Source organism: Octodon degus, unplaced genomic scaffold (assembly GCF_000260255.1).
Source record: "Octodon degus isolate 3935 unplaced genomic scaffold, OctDeg1.0 scaffold00060, whole genome shotgun sequence".
Lineage (NCBI taxonomy): Eukaryota > Metazoa > Chordata > Mammalia > Rodentia > Octodontidae > Octodon > Octodon degus.
The window spans coordinates 1247859-1265812 of NW_004524636.1; the positions used below are offsets into that span (position 1 = coordinate 1247859).

General features: G+C 39.1%; 1 protein-coding gene and 1 pseudogene across 2 annotated transcripts in view; one reads left to right on the forward strand and one right to left on the reverse strand.

Moving 5' to 3' along the window:
* Ptpra (protein tyrosine phosphatase, receptor type A) overlaps nt 1–17954 on the forward strand; it is a 217590-nt gene that overhangs the window by 78398 nt on the left and 121238 nt on the right. The window lies entirely within an intron of this gene.
* Nucleotides 6478–7932, reverse strand: LOC101564849 (annotated as a pseudogene).

Sequence of the window (17954 nt, forward strand, 5' to 3'; positions counted from 1 at the left end):
TTTTTGCAGAACCAGTGATTGAACTCAGGACCTTGGGCTTGTGCCAGGGAAGTGCTTATTCCACAGAGCCATCTCCCCAGCCCCCAGAGATTATTTCTGATCTGTGTTCCTCTATACCTTTCTACAGTTGCTTCTTTACTTCAGACGCTATTAATTGAGATATTTCAACTGTGTGATTAGCAATTTCTTCTGTACTAGTGTCATCTGCACTTGTTCTGGGTGGACTTGGGGCCTGAGATTGCATTTTGCTCCTTCTCTTTGTCATTTTGTATAGCACTGTCCTCTGACCTTTGACGTGGAGCTTTGGTGCAGTTATAACCTTAACACCTACTAAAATTTGGGTGCAGATCTACAAAGTTTAAGTTCATCCACTTGTGCCTGGCTTGGGTCTGGCTGCTGTGCTCAGCTTCTGCCTGTTGCAGCCCTTGGGAGTGAACCTTTGTGCCCCTCTGGCAAGATGTTCTGCTCCTGGATTAGCTGGGTGGATCTGGACCCTAGCTTCTCTGCAGGGACTTCAGCTGCAGAGTTTCACCCCAGGCCTGTATGCCTGGCCTGGGCTGGGTCTGGAGGGGTTCAGAGAGCAGGACAGAAGGACTCACTCACAAGTGGGCCTGGGCTGGGCCCAGAGGGATCCAGCAGGCAAAAGGAAGTATGGAAGCTCTCACACACTCACTGGACCTGGGCTTGGGTCTGGAGGCATTCCCTTTCCTTGTCCTTTCTTACCCTTCCTTTCATCTTCTCCCCTGCTTTTCTGCTGTAATTAGATACTTTACTTTAAATTTTCTAATTTTTCTGACCACTGCTTTCTTGTTATTTGAGAATATTGGCATATCATTGTGGTTTTTATTTACATTTTATGATGAGTATTCATATTGAACAACCAAAATACTTAACACCCAAGTTAATGGAGGAAAAGTGTATTTCAATTTACAGTTGTAGAAGTTTTAGTTCATAGTTCGCTGATTCCAAGACACAGGGTGTCGTGGCAGAGGAGAAAAAGTTCATGGCAAAGCAGGGTAGGCAGAAGGTAGTGCAGCAGTGAGGCAGCTTCTTTTCATCCCTTTATATTCCATCCAGGCTACCTGCCTTGGGGTGGTGCCACCCACACCAATGTGGAGCACCCTTAATCTCAGCATTACCTCCTTAATCCCAGCATCACACCCTGTAATCCAGCCACCTTCAAAACACCCAACCTATGAGTGCATGAAGCTCTGGGGTGACATCTAGATATAAGCCACAACAGTTACTTTTTTTTTTTTAAGAGTATTGTTTTTTAGTGCGTGCTGTCTTAAATTATTTGGAAGATTTGGTAAAATACCCCCGCCCCTTTGGCAGTATTGGAGATTGAAGCCAGGGCCTTCTCACTGAACTGCATCCCTTTTGTCTTTCGAGAAAGTGTACAGTTGCCCAAGCCAGACTTGAATTTATGGTCCTTCTGCCTCTACTTTACAGAATGCTAGGATTATAACCATGTTCTAACATGTCCAGCTTATTTTTACTTTCTTGATAGTGCTTGTTTGTTTGGATTTTAAAATTTATTTGATACAAGGTCTTGCTATGTAGTTAAGACTTCCAGTGATCCTCCTTTCTCACCCTCTGCAGCACTGAGCAGCACAGCATGAGGTACAGGGGATTGAACTTGGGTCCTTGCACTTGTCATGCAAGAGCTTAGTCTGCTGAGCTATCTCCTCAGCTCTTGATTGGTTTTTGAGACAGGGTCTTCCTATGTAGTTCAGGCTTGCCTTAAACTCACTGTGTAACCCAAGCTGGCCTCAAATTTGTGGCCATCTGCCTGCTTCAGCCTACTGAGTGCTGGACTTACAGGTGTGTACTATCACAACTGGCTAAAGTCCACTTTATTTTGTCTTCTGTTCTTTATACTTTTAGTGTCATAGCTGAGAATCCATTTCTCAATTGAAGGTCATGAAGATTTGTTTGTATTTTCTAAGAATTTTCTATACTTTTTAATTTAAGTTTCTTATTTACTATGATTTAATTTTTTTGGTCTTGTTTTTTGTGTGTTTGTTTTTAAAACAGGATCTTGCTATGTAGTCCAGGCCAGACTTGAATTCACAGGGTAGCCCAGGCTAGCTTCAAACTTGTAGTTCTCCTGCCTCAGCTTTATAAGCTCTAGAATTACAAGCAAGCACCTTTAAGCCTCCTCTTTCCTCTGCCCTCTCTTTTCTTTGGGCAGGATCTTGCTCTGTTTGCCAAGCTAGTTTCAGGCTCACGGGCCTAAATGATCGTCCTAAATTTGCAGACTACTGGTATATGCCACCATGTCTGATACAGAGACTCCCTGCTGCCCCACTTGTGTGCGTGTGTGGTTCTGGGGTTTGAATCCAGGTCTTTGTGTATGCTAGTGCTCTACCACCCATCCTACATCGGCTTTTTAGTAGCAGATAGTTAACTGTTAGCTTCTCTTTTATTTGTCTTTTGCATTGTATATAGGTTAGATGTAAATGAAAATTTACACTCTCATCAGAAATGTGTAAGAGTTTTATTTCTTCTACATGCCCACCAATGTTGTCCCATAATTGCAAGGAACTGAGTTCTGTCCCAAGATGAAGATGTGAATGCAGATAGGCAGAAATCTTGCATTTATCCTTATGGTACCCTGAGTAGAGTAACTTCCTAATCATTTCTTGCATAGTAACATATAAAATTAATATACAGCTAATACAGTATCTCATGATTGGTGATTTTCTCATTTTTTTTTAATGTTTTTAACTTTTACATTTAGATCTAATGTCAAGTTAATGCTTGTGTATTGCATATGGCTGCTTTTTCCCCCTTATGCAATTTTCTAGCCCTGTTTGTAAAAATACTGTACTGCCCCATAATTACCTTGACGTCTTTGTAGAAAATCAGTTGATTATATATGTATAACTTTATGGACTCTATTCTTTTGAATTATATGTTATTGTTATAGCATATTATCTTGTTCAATGTTGGGTAGCCTCAACTTTCATTTTCTTGAAATTGTCTTAGCTATCCTAAGCACTTTGCATTTCTGTGTAAATTTTAGAATCAGTTTATCAAATTCTACCAGAAGTCAGTTGAGAATTTGCCTGGGGCCACATTTAATATGTAGATCAGTTTGGGACAAATTGCCTCTTCATGAATCTTTTGATTCATGAAGAGATTGTACCTATCTCTTTATTTACTTAAACCTTATTAAAGGTCAATACTGTAACACTTTTTGACATCCAGGCTTACACATCTATTGTTGAATTAATCGCTAAATAATTTTTTTTTATTTTTTCCCTAAATAATACCATTATATGTGGCATTTAAAAAAAATTTAGTGTTCAGGCTGGGGAGATGGCTCAGTAGAATAAACACTTCCCTGGCAAGCTCAAGGTCCTGAGCTCAATCCCTGGTACTGAAAAAAAAAAAATTTAGTCTTTATCTGTATGCTTAATATATACAACTATCATTGATAATTGTGTATTTTTATGTATTAATCTAGTAATTGATAATTCTACTGAACTTTTTTCATAGACTTAAGGTTTTCTGTTTAAAATTTCACATCTATGGTAAAGACTTACATGAAGGTACAATACTTACTTTTCATCTGAATGTGTCTTTTCCTTGCCTTGTTGCACAGACCAGGACCTCCTAGTACCGTGTTGAAAAAAAGTGAGAGTAGGATTTGGGAGAGGTGGAGAGAGGGGCATAGATAAGTTAAATATTTCACTATTAACTGCTTTAGTTTTTCATAGATTCCTTTTTTTTTTTTTTTTTTTCTCAAGTCTTGTATTTCCTAGTTTGCCAAAAGGAGTTTATCTAGATTATTGGGATTATAGTAGAGAGTTCAAAATGACTTTGCATTTTGTTTTTGTTTTGTTTTTTTTTTAAATATTTTATTTATTTATTTATTTTTTTAATTTTGTGTGTGTGTGTGTGTGTGTGTGTGTGTTTGGCCAGCTCAGCCCACCAGGGGGCGGGGCGGGCTGGTATGTGGTGCTGGGGGATTGAACCGCGGTCCCTGTGCTCTGCTAAGCTTGTGCTAAGAAGGTGCTTTAGACCACTGAGCCATCTCACCAGCCCCTGACTTTGCATTTTGAATTCAGCCATATTTAAGTTTTAGCTCTAAAGTACTTTCTAGATCAGAGCAAGTTTGTCTGTGTAGCATTTTTGATAAGTTCCTTCATTTTTTTTTTTTTCTTTCATATTTGTTTGTTTGTGCCATCTGGCCTTGAACTTGCTGTGTAGCCCTACACAGGCTAAGGCTAACCTCAAACTTGTAAACCTCCTACCTTAGGCTACCCAAATGCTGGGTGTATACCATCACCTATATCCAAGCTGAATATATATAAAATTAATTATGATACATTTTATATATATATATATATATAATTTTATTTTATATTTATTTATTTTTTTTGAGACGGGGTTTCACTAACTTACCCAGGTGGGCCTCCAACTTTAGATACTCCTGCTTCAGCCACTAGAGTTATTTAGATTTAAAATTATTTACTTTCTAAATTCTAAGTGACAGCTCCTCTGTAAGAAATAGAATGATTTTCTTGTCCCATTGTTGAGGAAGCAGAAATGCAGTAGTTGGTTGAATAGCATGACCAGAGGTTGTTATAGGATGTTTGGGATTTCATGTCAGTGTTAACAGAGGGAAAGGGAAACATGGCAATGTTTCTCTCTAAAGTGCTACAAAGTTTCATCTTTGAGGTCGGAGTGCCTGCCATATTAAGAAAGTGACTCTTCCCACTTGTTGTATTCATTTATTTAGTAAGACATCTTTGGAGAGTATTACTAGCTGTATACTTTGCATTGTAAGTTTTTTTTGTTTGTTTTTTTTTTCTTTTCAAAGTTTTATTGATAAACATATAGCAATGAGACAGTTTCAAATCAAATTGAAAGTACAGTTTCAACAAATAATACACTGCATATATTCTTCTTAGTGGTTAATGTTTGTTTGTTTTGTGCCAGGGATTAAACTCAGAACCTTGTACTTGCCAGGCAGGCACTTATGCCACTGAGCTATCTCCCTGGCTGTGCATTGTACATATGTAACAATTATGATACATTTTAAACAGGGCTTTGAAATTTTTCTTTCAACTCATTTTGGAGAACACTTCTTATCTGGCTGTTGACATACATGAGTTCTAATCTTCATTCAGCCGGTATATGAGAGCACACATTTGGGCTTTTTTTTTTTTTTTTTTTTTAAAGACAGGGTCTCACTGTGAAATTTGGACTAGTCTTGAACTCACTACGTAGCCCACACTGGCCTTAAACTTGCAGAGATTTTCCTACCTCAGCCTCCGAGTGCCGGGATTATAGATGTGCACCATCACCTGGCCAAATTTTAGAATTGGTAACTGTAATGTCTAGATGTCCCCCCAAAGCCTCATGTAGTCATAGGCAGGGCTTTTTCAGAGGTGGCTGGATATAGAGCAGGTGGTTGATTCATGGTAGGATTAGGGTGCTGGGATTAAAGGTGTGTGATTACTAAATCAGTCCACTGATTTGTTTGACATCTACCCTAAACCTGGTAGGCTACAGATAGAATAGAAAAGAGGCAGAAAGAAGCTACTAAAGTGCCTTGCTTGCCTTGCTGCCTTCTGCCTGCTGTGAGCACTTTCTCCTCTTTGATTCCCTCTGCCATGCCACTCTGCCTTGGAGTCAGCCAGCTGTGAGCTGAAACCTCTAAACTTTTGTTTTTTTTTTTTAATGTATTTGGTACAGGGTCTATGCTGCTCAGACTTGTAGTGATCCTACTGTCTTCAGCTCTCCAGCACTGGGATTATAGGCATGTGTCACCACACCCGGACTCTAAACATTGTGTTCTAAATAATCCCCCACCCCGTTAGAAATTCATTGGGGCCGGAGAGATAGCCCAGTAGAATAAGCATTTGCCTGGCAAGTGCAAGGGCCTGTGTTCAACCCCTAGTTCCGCCAAAAAGAAAAAAAATATATTATGACACTATTTGTAATCAAAGTGGTACTGTTTACAAACATTATCATATGAGCATTTTTAAGAACAAGCTACTTTGTTTTTCCAATTGCTTGCACATTATAATGGCCAAATGTATAGAACCTGCAATAAAGTTGCAAAAGCTGTTAATTTTTAAAATCACACAGGTTTCCTTCAAAGAAAACAGTTAACATTAAAAAATAAAGTAGAACTACTAGTTATCATTTATGCAGATTCACTTTGTTCAGATCTATTCCTGTTCAGCTTATTCGTGAATCTTTATAGGTCTAGTTCAATCATAAGAAGCAAGCTGCTAGACAAGCATCATTTTTCCCCCATGAATTCTGTTTTTTCTTAGAAGGTGTTCCTCTTCCTTCAGTTTCTAACCATTATGATCCATTTGCCCTCAATCCCAGTCAAAGTGTCTCTGTCTCTGTCTCCCTCCCTCCTTCCCTCCCTCCCTCCTCCACCTCCGTCTCCTCTTCTCTCTCTCTTCCTTCCTCCTTCCCCCTCATTCCTTTCTTTCCTTCCCCCCCTCCCTCCTTGCTTCTCTCTCTTTAATAGTCATCATAATGATTTCTACTACAGGATTTATAATGCTGACTCTTTTTTTGTAGTCTGCTATAGTCCCTTTCTCTTAGTTGTTCACATCTTCTTGATCCGAAACCATATGACCTGGACTTCATTCCATGAAGACAATCTTTCAAAGAGCCAATAAGAACTTTTCAACAGTCATTCATCAGCAGATATTTTAGATTGTTTAATTAAAAGAAATTGCAGTTACCAGTGTCTCAATAGCACTCCTGTAATCACCAGCACTGACATCAGATATAGCACTGCTTAAAATGGCCCAATTTCTAGTCATGATTTCTTCAAACTCTGCTTCCTTCTGTGGTGTTCATGATGTATCCATTTCCTTTGAGGGGGCATAGTCACCCCTATGACATGGTAGAGCTCAGCCATATGGATCTGTTGCTGGTGGGCCTCAACAGTCTGATGTAGGCATGCTGCTGTTGGTGGAGAAATGAAAGCGAAATTCACTGTGGACTGGCAGTGGAGCACCTGGAGGTGGTCCCAGAAGCTGGAGAGGCAGAGCAAGTATAAGGGGTGGACCAAGTGGGTGAGGTACAAAGGGGCTTGCAGGTGGCAGCAGTCCCTGTTTTGGAAGTGATGAGGCAGGAGGGACACCATCATCTGGAGCTAGAGGTGGAGGTCCAGGAGAAGTGTACCCAGTGGAGGGTGCTCAAAAGGCTGTCCAGAATAAGAACTGTGGTGGAGGGTGATCTCCTGAATTAGGAAGCCTAGCTAGAGGAGGACCTAGTGGGTCATGTGGTCCGGGGGACCCATAGGTGGGCATCGTGGTGTTTCTCTAGCTGGAAAAGGTGGGGGAGGCCCTATAGGTCTTACTAGCCCAGGAAATCTGTCACTGCAGGAACAGCCCCTAGAAAACTACCTTATCCTCTACCAGCTTATGAAAACGGTACATGTGAACTCTCTCTTGGACGACCAACTTTCCTTTCCCCAGACATTTGTCCTGCTTGTGTAGTTTTCCTGGAGTGCATTTCAGATTGACTTAGGAACTGTTTACTGTGAGTTACAACAGAATTCTGGCCAGGAAGTTCTCTTCTAGGCAATAGATCCATGAACTTTTTTGAAGATGCTCAGATCTAAAACCACAGGTGCAGATCCCTTTGTTTGGCCATTTATCTCCAAAATATGATTTACTCCAGAAGAATGAACTGCTTCAATTAAGTCTTCATCTATTGTCCACCAAATTAGATTTCAACATACAATGCAATTCTCTAATATACATACAGACAACATTGGGTACTGCTTCTTTGCCCACATCATCACTTAACATTTGGGAGAATACCCATGTAATCCTGGTCTAAGGGTGCATTCCATTATTTGCAGATGGGGAGATGACGTCATCATAGAAATCTATCTGATCATGCCCCCCCATTTTCCACTTCCCGGTTGAACTCTGCCCACATGCACATAAATGTTTGGTTTACATTGTCTGCCTTCTGGGGGAACGGATGGACAGGGTCTCACTGTGTAGTTCAGGTTAGCTTTGAACTCACTATGTAGCCCAGTGAGCGTCAAACTTGCTGTGATCCTCCTGCCTCAGCCTTGCAAGTGCTGGGATTACAGGGATGTGCCACCACACCCAGTTAAACCTTTTTTTTTTTTTTTTTAACTTTTAGTGTTGGGTATTTTGTCTTAGCAATAAGAAAAATAACTAAGACAGTAACCATTTGGATTTGTCTTGGGCTTATACCTACCAGTTGTTTGTGGGCAAGTTAACTACTTTTGTAGGTAGTGGCTCAAAGCTGAGCATGGTGACACAGACCTGTAATGCTAGCACTGGAAGAGGCTGAGACAGAAGGACCAAAAGTTCAAGCCACTTAGCAAGACCCTGTGTCAAAATAAACTTTCAGTGTGTAAGCTATAGGTTTAATCCATAGTAACAAGAACAAAAAAGAAATGAAACAAAACACTGGCTTAAAGAAAAAAGTGGAAAGCCTTCAATGTGAACTATTGGGAAGAATGGCAGGAAAGGAAAATGGAGGAAGATACTGGGAATGGGGAGGCTTTGAGTTATAGTTGAGGGGCTTCTTAAGGTGATACAGCTTGAGCCTGTGTATTCAGGGAGTCAGCAGGTGGAAAGGAAATCTAACATAATATGCTAGATGCTGGCATGCATCATAGGAAAAATGAAGGAGCTAGATTTTGAATAGTTCTCAGGATAATTGTAATATTGTAGCCTCTTTGGAATCATATGCTTTTAATTGTTAGATGCATTACCATTGTCTCTGGAAAGAAATGGACCCAGATATTGAAAAACAGGGCCAACAAATGTTCATTGTTCACACAGGCCTCCTGTCTGTGAAAGAACACAGTTAACTAAATGGTTGCCATCATCTCTTCTAAAAATCTTCAATTTAAACAAGTATAATTTATAGTTAGATAAATGAGGAAATGTCTATGATGCCTATTGCTTGATCTTTTAGTTCTTTAGTAAGTAGGCATACACTTTTTTTGGTGAATTTGGACATATTGTACTACAAAACATACCAGTTTAGCCTGGCATTAAAACATTCTTTCAGGAGAAAAATATAGCATAAAGCATCATTTTAATTTTTTTAAGTTATATATAAGCAGATGGTCATTATGGAATACTTAGATGGTACAAATGTTTAACTAGCATTGTTAACTTATTTATTGGAGTGTCCCTTTCATGAGTGAGTTTTGTTTCTGTTAGTGTGGCTACAATTAATTTATGTGCTATTTGGTTTCCTCAAGAAACCAAACCTGAGGTAGAGTAAAAGGAGAAAGGATTTATTGGCAGTAGTATCTGGTAAGGATAAGGGAAGTGAGCGACACACAAAGAGACCCCCGGGGGTCAAGATTTTCTATTCCACAAGCTGAGTAGGCCAATGTTGCTGAGTCCTGTTACCTCCCAAAAATGCCACCTCCAAAAGGAAGCTGTTGACTATGTGGATGAGTCACGCAAACTGCGGTACAGGGTTTCAGGGTAAATCCTGAGGGGATTTGACTGACCTTGGCAGATACAAAAGTTACACTTCTTGTTATATAGGTCTTGCTTTATCTTGGTCTTAACCATCCAGCAGTTATACTTTTAACCATGAGGTATAAAAAGTAAAGCCATATTAATATGCTGAGCTGTAAAAGGTTCAAGTCAACAACTTCTGACATTGCCAGTCTTACGGAAAACCCACTACTATTATGAGCTACTGGACTACATTGGAATATTTTGCTGAATTCACACAGCTATAATATTTAAACGATGATGGAATACCCTTCTTTGCAAAACTAAACAAAAAAGGGGGATACAAATGAAGGACCATTTTGTATCTGTATATTCAAAATAGTTAGGATAGATATACAGCTACTTTCTCTTAATTCAGTGAGAAGAAAGATTTGTACTAATAGTGTTTGGATAGGATATCTTGTCTGTATCTTGTACTATGAGTAACTACTATGAAGATAACTAGATAAAATGTATTAATTATTGTAACTGTCCTACTAACCTGTTTTGAAATTGTCTCATTGCTATTTGTTTCTCAATGAAATTAATTTTAAAAAGGGGAAAAAGGAATAAGAGAAGTGAGTTTAGGGTGTAGGAGGCTGTCACACTGCAGTGCACACTTGACAGTCTCTGCCTGCCCCAACTGCATGACAAAGGAGAATCCCTAGACTGAAAGACATATATTGCTGAGTGTTTGGCAGATGGCAATACTGAAGGAGGGGGTGCCCTCTGATTAAGAGCTGAGGCAGGGCTGAGAAGATAGCTCAGCAGACTTGCTTAGGCAGGTGCAGGGACTGGGGTTCGATCCCAAGCAGCACATGCCATTCTGGCCCTGTCTCCAGGCATGCTGAGCTGACCACCAAGACTGGGTGCGGTGGTGCACGTCTGTAGCCTCAGTGCTGGGGAAGCACAAAACAGGAGGATCACAATGAGTCCGAGCTGCATAGTGAGACCCTGTACCAAATACATTTAAAAAAAAAAAAAAAAAGTTGAGGCAGATTCTAAAGAAACTACAGTAACAGCAGGAAGCTATCATTACCCCAGTGGTGGTGAACCTATGGCACGTGTGCATGTGCCTTGGCAGGCATGCAGAGCAAGTCCTCCCAGCATCGCCCAGTAGCTGAGCATTCAGGCTTAATTGCAGTGTTGGCATTTTGCAATAAGTAAGTGGGTTTTAAGTAGCAGTTTGGGTACTAGGTCTCTAAGCTAAGTGCACTTCTTGCATTTAAACAGACACAGACAGATCTGCTCAGCATATCTTTGTGTCTGTCATGACATAAAATTTTGTACATTTTTTACTCTTTGAGATATGTGGGTTATTTGTGATGTTCATAAACTTAAAATATATACGTAATAGTCCAACGAATGTTTAGTTCATTCATTCCCTAGGTTTCTAAATTTTCCATATTAATAAATATATAGCAGTGAACATCTTTAAGGTATAAGATGCTTAGGATTATTTTATTTTAATAGAGTTTCAGAAGTAAAATAGATTAAAGAATAAACATTCAGGCCTTTCATACTTAGAAGGGTGGTTGCTGATAGTGTCAGCACAAGGTATGCATATCAGGTCCTACATAGTTTTAGATCTTGTTTTCTCAATCATGACACATTTGAAACTGAAGATGGGGTCTCATCTCCACTTCTGACTTGTGGTTTTATAATTGTAATGGTGTTTAGTGGGCTGTGAGTTGAGAGATGTATTTTAACTAAATCCTCTGTCCAACGGGTTAAGGGAAGATAATGGCAAGAACGGAAAGTTCACAATCAGATTGACTGGATTCAAATTTTATCTCTGCTGTTCACCAGTTTGTAACTATGGGTAAGCCTCAGTATTTTCTCTTATTCATTTAAATACTGGGATAGTAATAGTTTCTGTCTTACAGGGCTGATTTGAGGGTTAAATGAGGTAGAACATGCAAAAACACTTGGTATGAGATATGGTCCATTGTATATGCCTAAATGTTAGGGTTTTTTTTTTTTTTCATTAGATATTTGGCTAGTTTAGTACCTTATAAATTAGAATAGAAAACGTATTTATGGAATTCCAATGAATGGAGGTGGATGATGCAGTTCAAATAACTAAGGTAAGAGAAATAAAACCAAAACTGTGGCAAGGCTTTGTCAGCCACGTAATGTCCTTAAAAGGTAAAACTGAAAGTTCTTTTCCACTCCATTTGTTTCTAAAAAGCTTAAAAAAAAAAGACCAAAGGAAATACCTTGTCACCACCGTTATTGAATTAAAGCTTCTGTGGGTAGAACACAGATGAGTTCTCAGTTTTAAGTGAGAGTACTAACTAATATTACAGCTTTGGAAATTTACTTGGCAGTTCCACTAAAATTAAATATACACATAGCACGGGAATTCTTTTTTTTTTTTTGCGGAACCGGGAATTGAACTCAGACCCTTGTGCTTGCCAGGGAAGCGCTTATTCCACTGAGCCATCTCCCCGGCCCGGCCCAGCCCAGGAATTCTTTTCATAGGTATTTACCCTTTAAAAAGGAAAACATGGACACAAAGATACACATACAGGTATTCACTATGATTTTATGTATAATAGCTGGACAAAAGTGAAAATAGCAAAATTTCAAAAATACATGAATAAATTGTGATACATTCATTGAATGGAATCCTGCTTAAGAAGAGACAGGAACACAGACATAAGCCTGAGTGAAGGGAAGCCAGGCCACACACAAAAGTAAATGTGTTTAAGTACCAGGAAAAACTAAACTGTGACGACAGCATTCTGATTAGTGGATCCTCTAGCGAGAGGTTCTGTCTAGAAGGAGGTAGGAGAGAGCCTCTGTAGCACTGAAGAGGGTTTTTCATATTAATATGTACATATAATTTTTTCCTTATGGTAAAATATACTGACATAAATTTATTATTTTAACTATTTTAAGTGTATAGTTTGTTGGCATCAAGTACATTCATGTTGTTGTAGAACGATCACCATCATCTGTTTCCAGAACTTTTCTTTTTGAGGCTGGTGATACAGCTCAGTGGCACAATGCCTGCCTGGCAAGCGCAAGGTCCTGGGTTCAATTTTGAGGAAAAAAAAAAGATCACAGAATTTCTCTTTTCCCAACTGAAATCTTGCTTATTAAATGACAACTTTTGGGGGCCTGCCCCTTCGCTCAGTTCTTTAAGTGGATGCTTCAACAAAGCAGTCAGGCTCAGGTTGCTGTGGTTCGATCCCCACAACTCAAGCCAGCCGAACCAGCCCTGAAGGCATTCGGAGCAAAAAAAACACGTGTACCCTGAATTTTTTTTTTTTTTTTTTTTTTTTTTTTTTTTTTTAATACTTTAGGGAAGGGTCTACAGGGTGATCAGGGTCTCACCCTGATCATGAGACGGACTTATAGTGATCCACCTGTCTACAGCCTCCCAAGAGCTGGGATTACAGACGTACACCATCATGTCCAGTCTCAATTGCTATCTCATCTTGCCCTGGGGATGGGGCCGGCATGGCAGGCCTGGCGACTGAATCCCTGGCCCCTGCTCCTGCTTGCAGGCACTTTAATCCGCTGAGCTATTTGGCCGGCCCTAAATGACAACTTTTGATTCCTCTCATCTCCCACATTCTGGCAACCAATGTTTGATTTTCTGTCTCTATAAATTTGACTAATCTGGGTACTTCATATAATGAAGTGGCTAGTTTATTTCACTTAGTATAATATTTTTCAGAGGTCACTCATGATGTAGCACTCAGAGGTCACTCTAGTTTTTAGGAATGAATATTCTTTGGATGTACATATATACTATGTTTTGTTTCTCTTTTCATGAATTCATAGACATTTGGGTTGCTTCTATCTTTTGATTCTTGTGACTAATGCTGCTCTGAACATGAGTGTCCAAACATCTGTTCAACTCCTTCTATCTGGACGGACTTCCATAAGTCTTGTGAGATATATTTAGAAGTAGAATTGCTGGATTATATTGTAATTTTGTGATCTATAAAGTTTTTGAAGGACCAATATGCCGTTTTCCACAGCAGTTATCATTTTACATTCCTCCCAGCAGTGCTGCTCTTTGATGAAGTGCATAATTCTAGAATATATGCTTTTACTGTATTTCTTTTGTGAACCCTTTGGAAAAATCCAGTTTTGCCTCTCCAAAATAAAAGATGGTGGCCTGGGATATAGTTCAGTGGCATAGTGCCCGTTTGGCAAGTGTGAGGTCCTGTGTTTAATTTCCGATACCAAAAGAAAGAGAGACAGAGACTGACAGACAGACAGAGACAGACAGAGACAGAGACTAATTGATTTACCTTTGACACATTTTTCCTGTCCAGTATGAAACAACGAGAATTTAGCTCATGATATACTCATTACATTTTGCATTATTTTCATTCTTCTGCTTTCTATCACATACACATTTCCATTTAGCTTGTTAAAATTCTTAATGTCTGCATCCTGACCTCTGAATACAGAAAATCCTTTCATGATCTGGCCATAAATTATCTTTTAAAATTGGAAGCTATTAAACAACATTTATTTTATTACAGCAAAGCCAGTATTGTTCTTTCAGGCCAAGGAGTATTTCTGGTTGGATTTGTTTTTGTTGTTGTTTTTTTTTTTTTTTTTTTTTTTTGTACCAGCTATCGAACTTGTGCTTGCCAGGCAGATGCTTATGCTGCTGAGCTATATCCCTGGCCCAATTTGTTTTTCTTTTTCTTTTTTTCATTCTTTTTTTTTTAATTTTAGGGAAGGGTCTACAGGGTGTTCAGGGTCTCACTACTAGATCGAGACTTGTAGGGATCCACCTGTTTACAACCTCCCAAGAGCTGGGACCACAGGCGCACCACCACGCCCAGTCTCAGTTGCTGTCTCAGTGTGCCCCAGGGGCGGGGCCGGCAGCCCCTGCACCTGTTTGTAAGTGCTTTAATCCACTGAACTATTTGGTTGGTTCGTCCGTCCGTCCGTCCATCCGTTCATTCTTTCTTTCGTTTTTAAATTCTTTTTTGTATTTGGTACAGGGTCTCACTACACAGCTCGGACTTGCAGTGATCCTCCTGTTTTCAGCCTTCCCTGTACTGGGATTACAGTGGCCAGCATGTCCCAGGGGTAGGGCCAACACAGCATGGGGAACCGGGAATCAAACTCCTGTCCCTATGCTTGCCAAAACAGGTGCTTAGTTGGCTGAGCTATCTCACTGGCTCTTTGTTTTTCTTTAAGTACAGTGTGATGAACCTTTATTCACAGGAGAAAAATTAAAAAATGAGTTCTCTTTTTGAAATTATAATTTGTTTCCAGTCATACTATATATTTCATATTTCAGCCATAATTTTTCTATATTTTTCCTCTGGAATTTCTAATTTTCTTTTCTTCTTGTCTCTTTGCCTATATAATTTCTCTTTGCCCCAAGTTTGTCAGTCATACACACTAGTTTATCAATGCTAGCCCAAGCCATACATTGTTACCCAAACATAATATGATGGGCATACACTATAGTCCAGAGTCAATCTAGACTAATTGTTCCTGCATGCAGTTCAACCTATAACAGGGGCCAAAATTGTGAACAGCTTCATATGTCAGTTCAGATATTTTCAAATTTTTATTTGCACAGCCATCAACCCATTTCATGGCTTCAGCACCCCATATCCAGTAGTATCTGAAGACCAGAACACTGCTTATAGCTCCCCATCTCCACACTCTGCCATTTTTGATGAGTAACCTAGTTTGGATACTACTGGATATAGGGTGCTAAAGCCATAGAATGGGTTGGTGGCTGTGCAAATAAAAAGCCCAGAGGAAACCTAGGAAAAGAGACGTTTCAAAGAAATTGTACATTCTTTGGTGACTGAAAGACTGAGAAATCGGTGGAACCCTTCACAGAAGTAAGGAACTCTAGAGAACTGATTAGACTTAGAGGGAAGGTTATCTGTTTGGTTTAGTTTTGAGGGGACAATGAGATATTCAACCAGCACTTGAAGAATGGTGATGCATGTTCAGAAGTAAGATAATGGAGACTTTTGTAAGGAAAAAAGTTAAGAAGGACATGGCTGAAGCCAGCATTGTAGATGCTGCTTCTGCTGCCCTTGAAGCAAATGGAATGAATACTCTTTCACAGCACCTGGAACACATGTGGACCTTCTTGGCGTACTGCAGGCCATTGACTTGCTGAAGACAGGGACCCATCTTAACTGACTCTAAATCTGACAGTACAGTGCCTGATTTTTAAACTAAATTTTATTGAATGAATGAATGAACAAACATATGAACTTGAGAGTAAAGGAATTTACCTTTTTCTTCTTGCATCCCTAATACTTAACCCAATACTTGACTTAAATAGACATAAGGTGACATTTTAATGTCGAAACAGTAGAAGAACCAATGCTTTTGGAACTAAAATTTGAGTAGTCATTGTCTCAAGAGAACCAGGATACTGAGAAACTTTTGAGAAAGAACGTAGCCATAACATACCAAAGGCAAATGAAGGAGAATGAAAACAGATGATACTAGATTTGATCAGGAAATTCTTAGTAAATGAATTAACATAATGAGAACAGGTAATATGTCAACCAAAAAAAAGGTTTTTTAAGTAAAATAATTTTTAAGAGAATATAAATCAGGGAGCTGGGGAGATAGGTTGGCAGTCTAAGCACCTGCCTGGCAAGTGCAAGGACCTGAGTTCAATAACTGGTACTGCATGCCATGCCTGTCCTGGAACCCTGGCATGCCGTGCCGGCCACCAGGCGTGGTGGCGCAAAGCCTGTAATCCCAGGTGAGGCTGAGACAGGAGGATCATTACAAGTGTGATCTTTGTAGCAAGACCCTGTACTAAATGAATAAAGGATTTAACAAAAAAAAAATTTAAAGAAAAATGGCTGAGCATGATGGTACATCCCTGTGATCCCAGCACTCGGGAGGTTGAGGCAGGCTGAGAGTTCAAGGCCAGCATGAACTACTATGCAAGGAGACCCGATCTCAAAAAAATAAATAAATAAATAAATAAATAAATAAATAAATATATTATATATATGAGGCATGGTGGCACATACCTGTAATCCCAGCACTCTGGGAAGCTGAGACAGAAGGATTACAAGTCCTAGCCTAGCATGGGCAATTTCTAAAAAATGGCAGAAAAAATAAAAACAAGAGACTTGGGATTTAACTGGGCCTGGGTTAAGTTCCTAAGACTACACAATATATAAATAGAATATAATGAGGTCATTAAGGAGATATGGACTGTGAAGAAGTGAAATCAAAATATATCTTACACAAGATTAGTGGCCTGAAGAAAGAAGAGAGACTCAGAAGGGACTCAGTTTTAATCAAGAGGATATTTTTGCAGGTATTTTAAAAATCTATTGTAAACATCTATCTCAGTGGTAGAGCACTTGCCTTGTATGTGTGAAGCCCTAGGTTTGATTTCCAACACTACAAAAAAATAGAGTTGAACATCTGTGTACATTTGTAAACAGAAAGAAATAAGGAACAGCAAGAGAAAGATTGGTAAGTCCTAGAAGGAAATGCATAATTTTAGAAGAAAGATCTTAAATGGGATTCAGGATATAGGGGGCATCCTTGGAAAGGATAAGAGGACCATTTTGTCTTCTCTAAACAGAGGCTCTATGAAGAGAAGAGAGATGCTGGCCTCTTGTCAATCTAGCTACCTGCCAAAGAGTACTGGACCGCTGTGCTAGAAGCTGATAAGGCAAACCTAACAGAAGGAAGATGTTTTCTGCATAGCCCTGAGGAGTGACACTCCTGAGAGGTGACTGGCAACATGAGATAGGAATGGAAAACCGGATAGTAAGAATAATCCAGGATGGCAGGTTTTATAATTTTCACTAACATTAGCATTATTGTATCCTACTATGTGTGGATTTTTTCTTAAGTTTTGGAAAAACAAGAAAGTAAGAAAATTTCTTTTCTAAGATTTTTAGTTTTAATAAGAAAATGGATCATGTAAAAAAAAATTAGCATATGGCAAATGACACTACAGACTAACTCAAATGATTAGATAACTTACAGATCATAATTGTAGCAGTATTCTTTTAAGTTGATTTTCCCATACCCTATGAATATTTAAATATTATGACTTTTATCCATATGTACCAATTTGTTTTAATGTATTTGCTTTAATTTGTTCATCTTTGATGGTTGGCAAAAAGGATTTTTTTACATTTGTTTATTATTATTTTACTTTTTTGAATTATGTATTCATAGACTTGTCCATCCTTCCATTCCTTCCATGTGTTTTGCTTTGGCTGGCTCAGCCCACCCTGGGGACAGGGCTAGCATGGCATATGGTGTTGGGGATTGAACTGTGGTCCCTGCGCTTTCCTAAGCTTGCCTAAGCAGATACTTTAGACCGCTGAGCTATCTCACTGTCCCCCACATATGTGTATTTGGAGTTACTGACTTATAAATACTTAATAAGATTAATAATATTTCCCATAACATTTTGCAAATGCTTTCTTAGATCTTTTAGAAATTTTGTTGACATTAAATTTT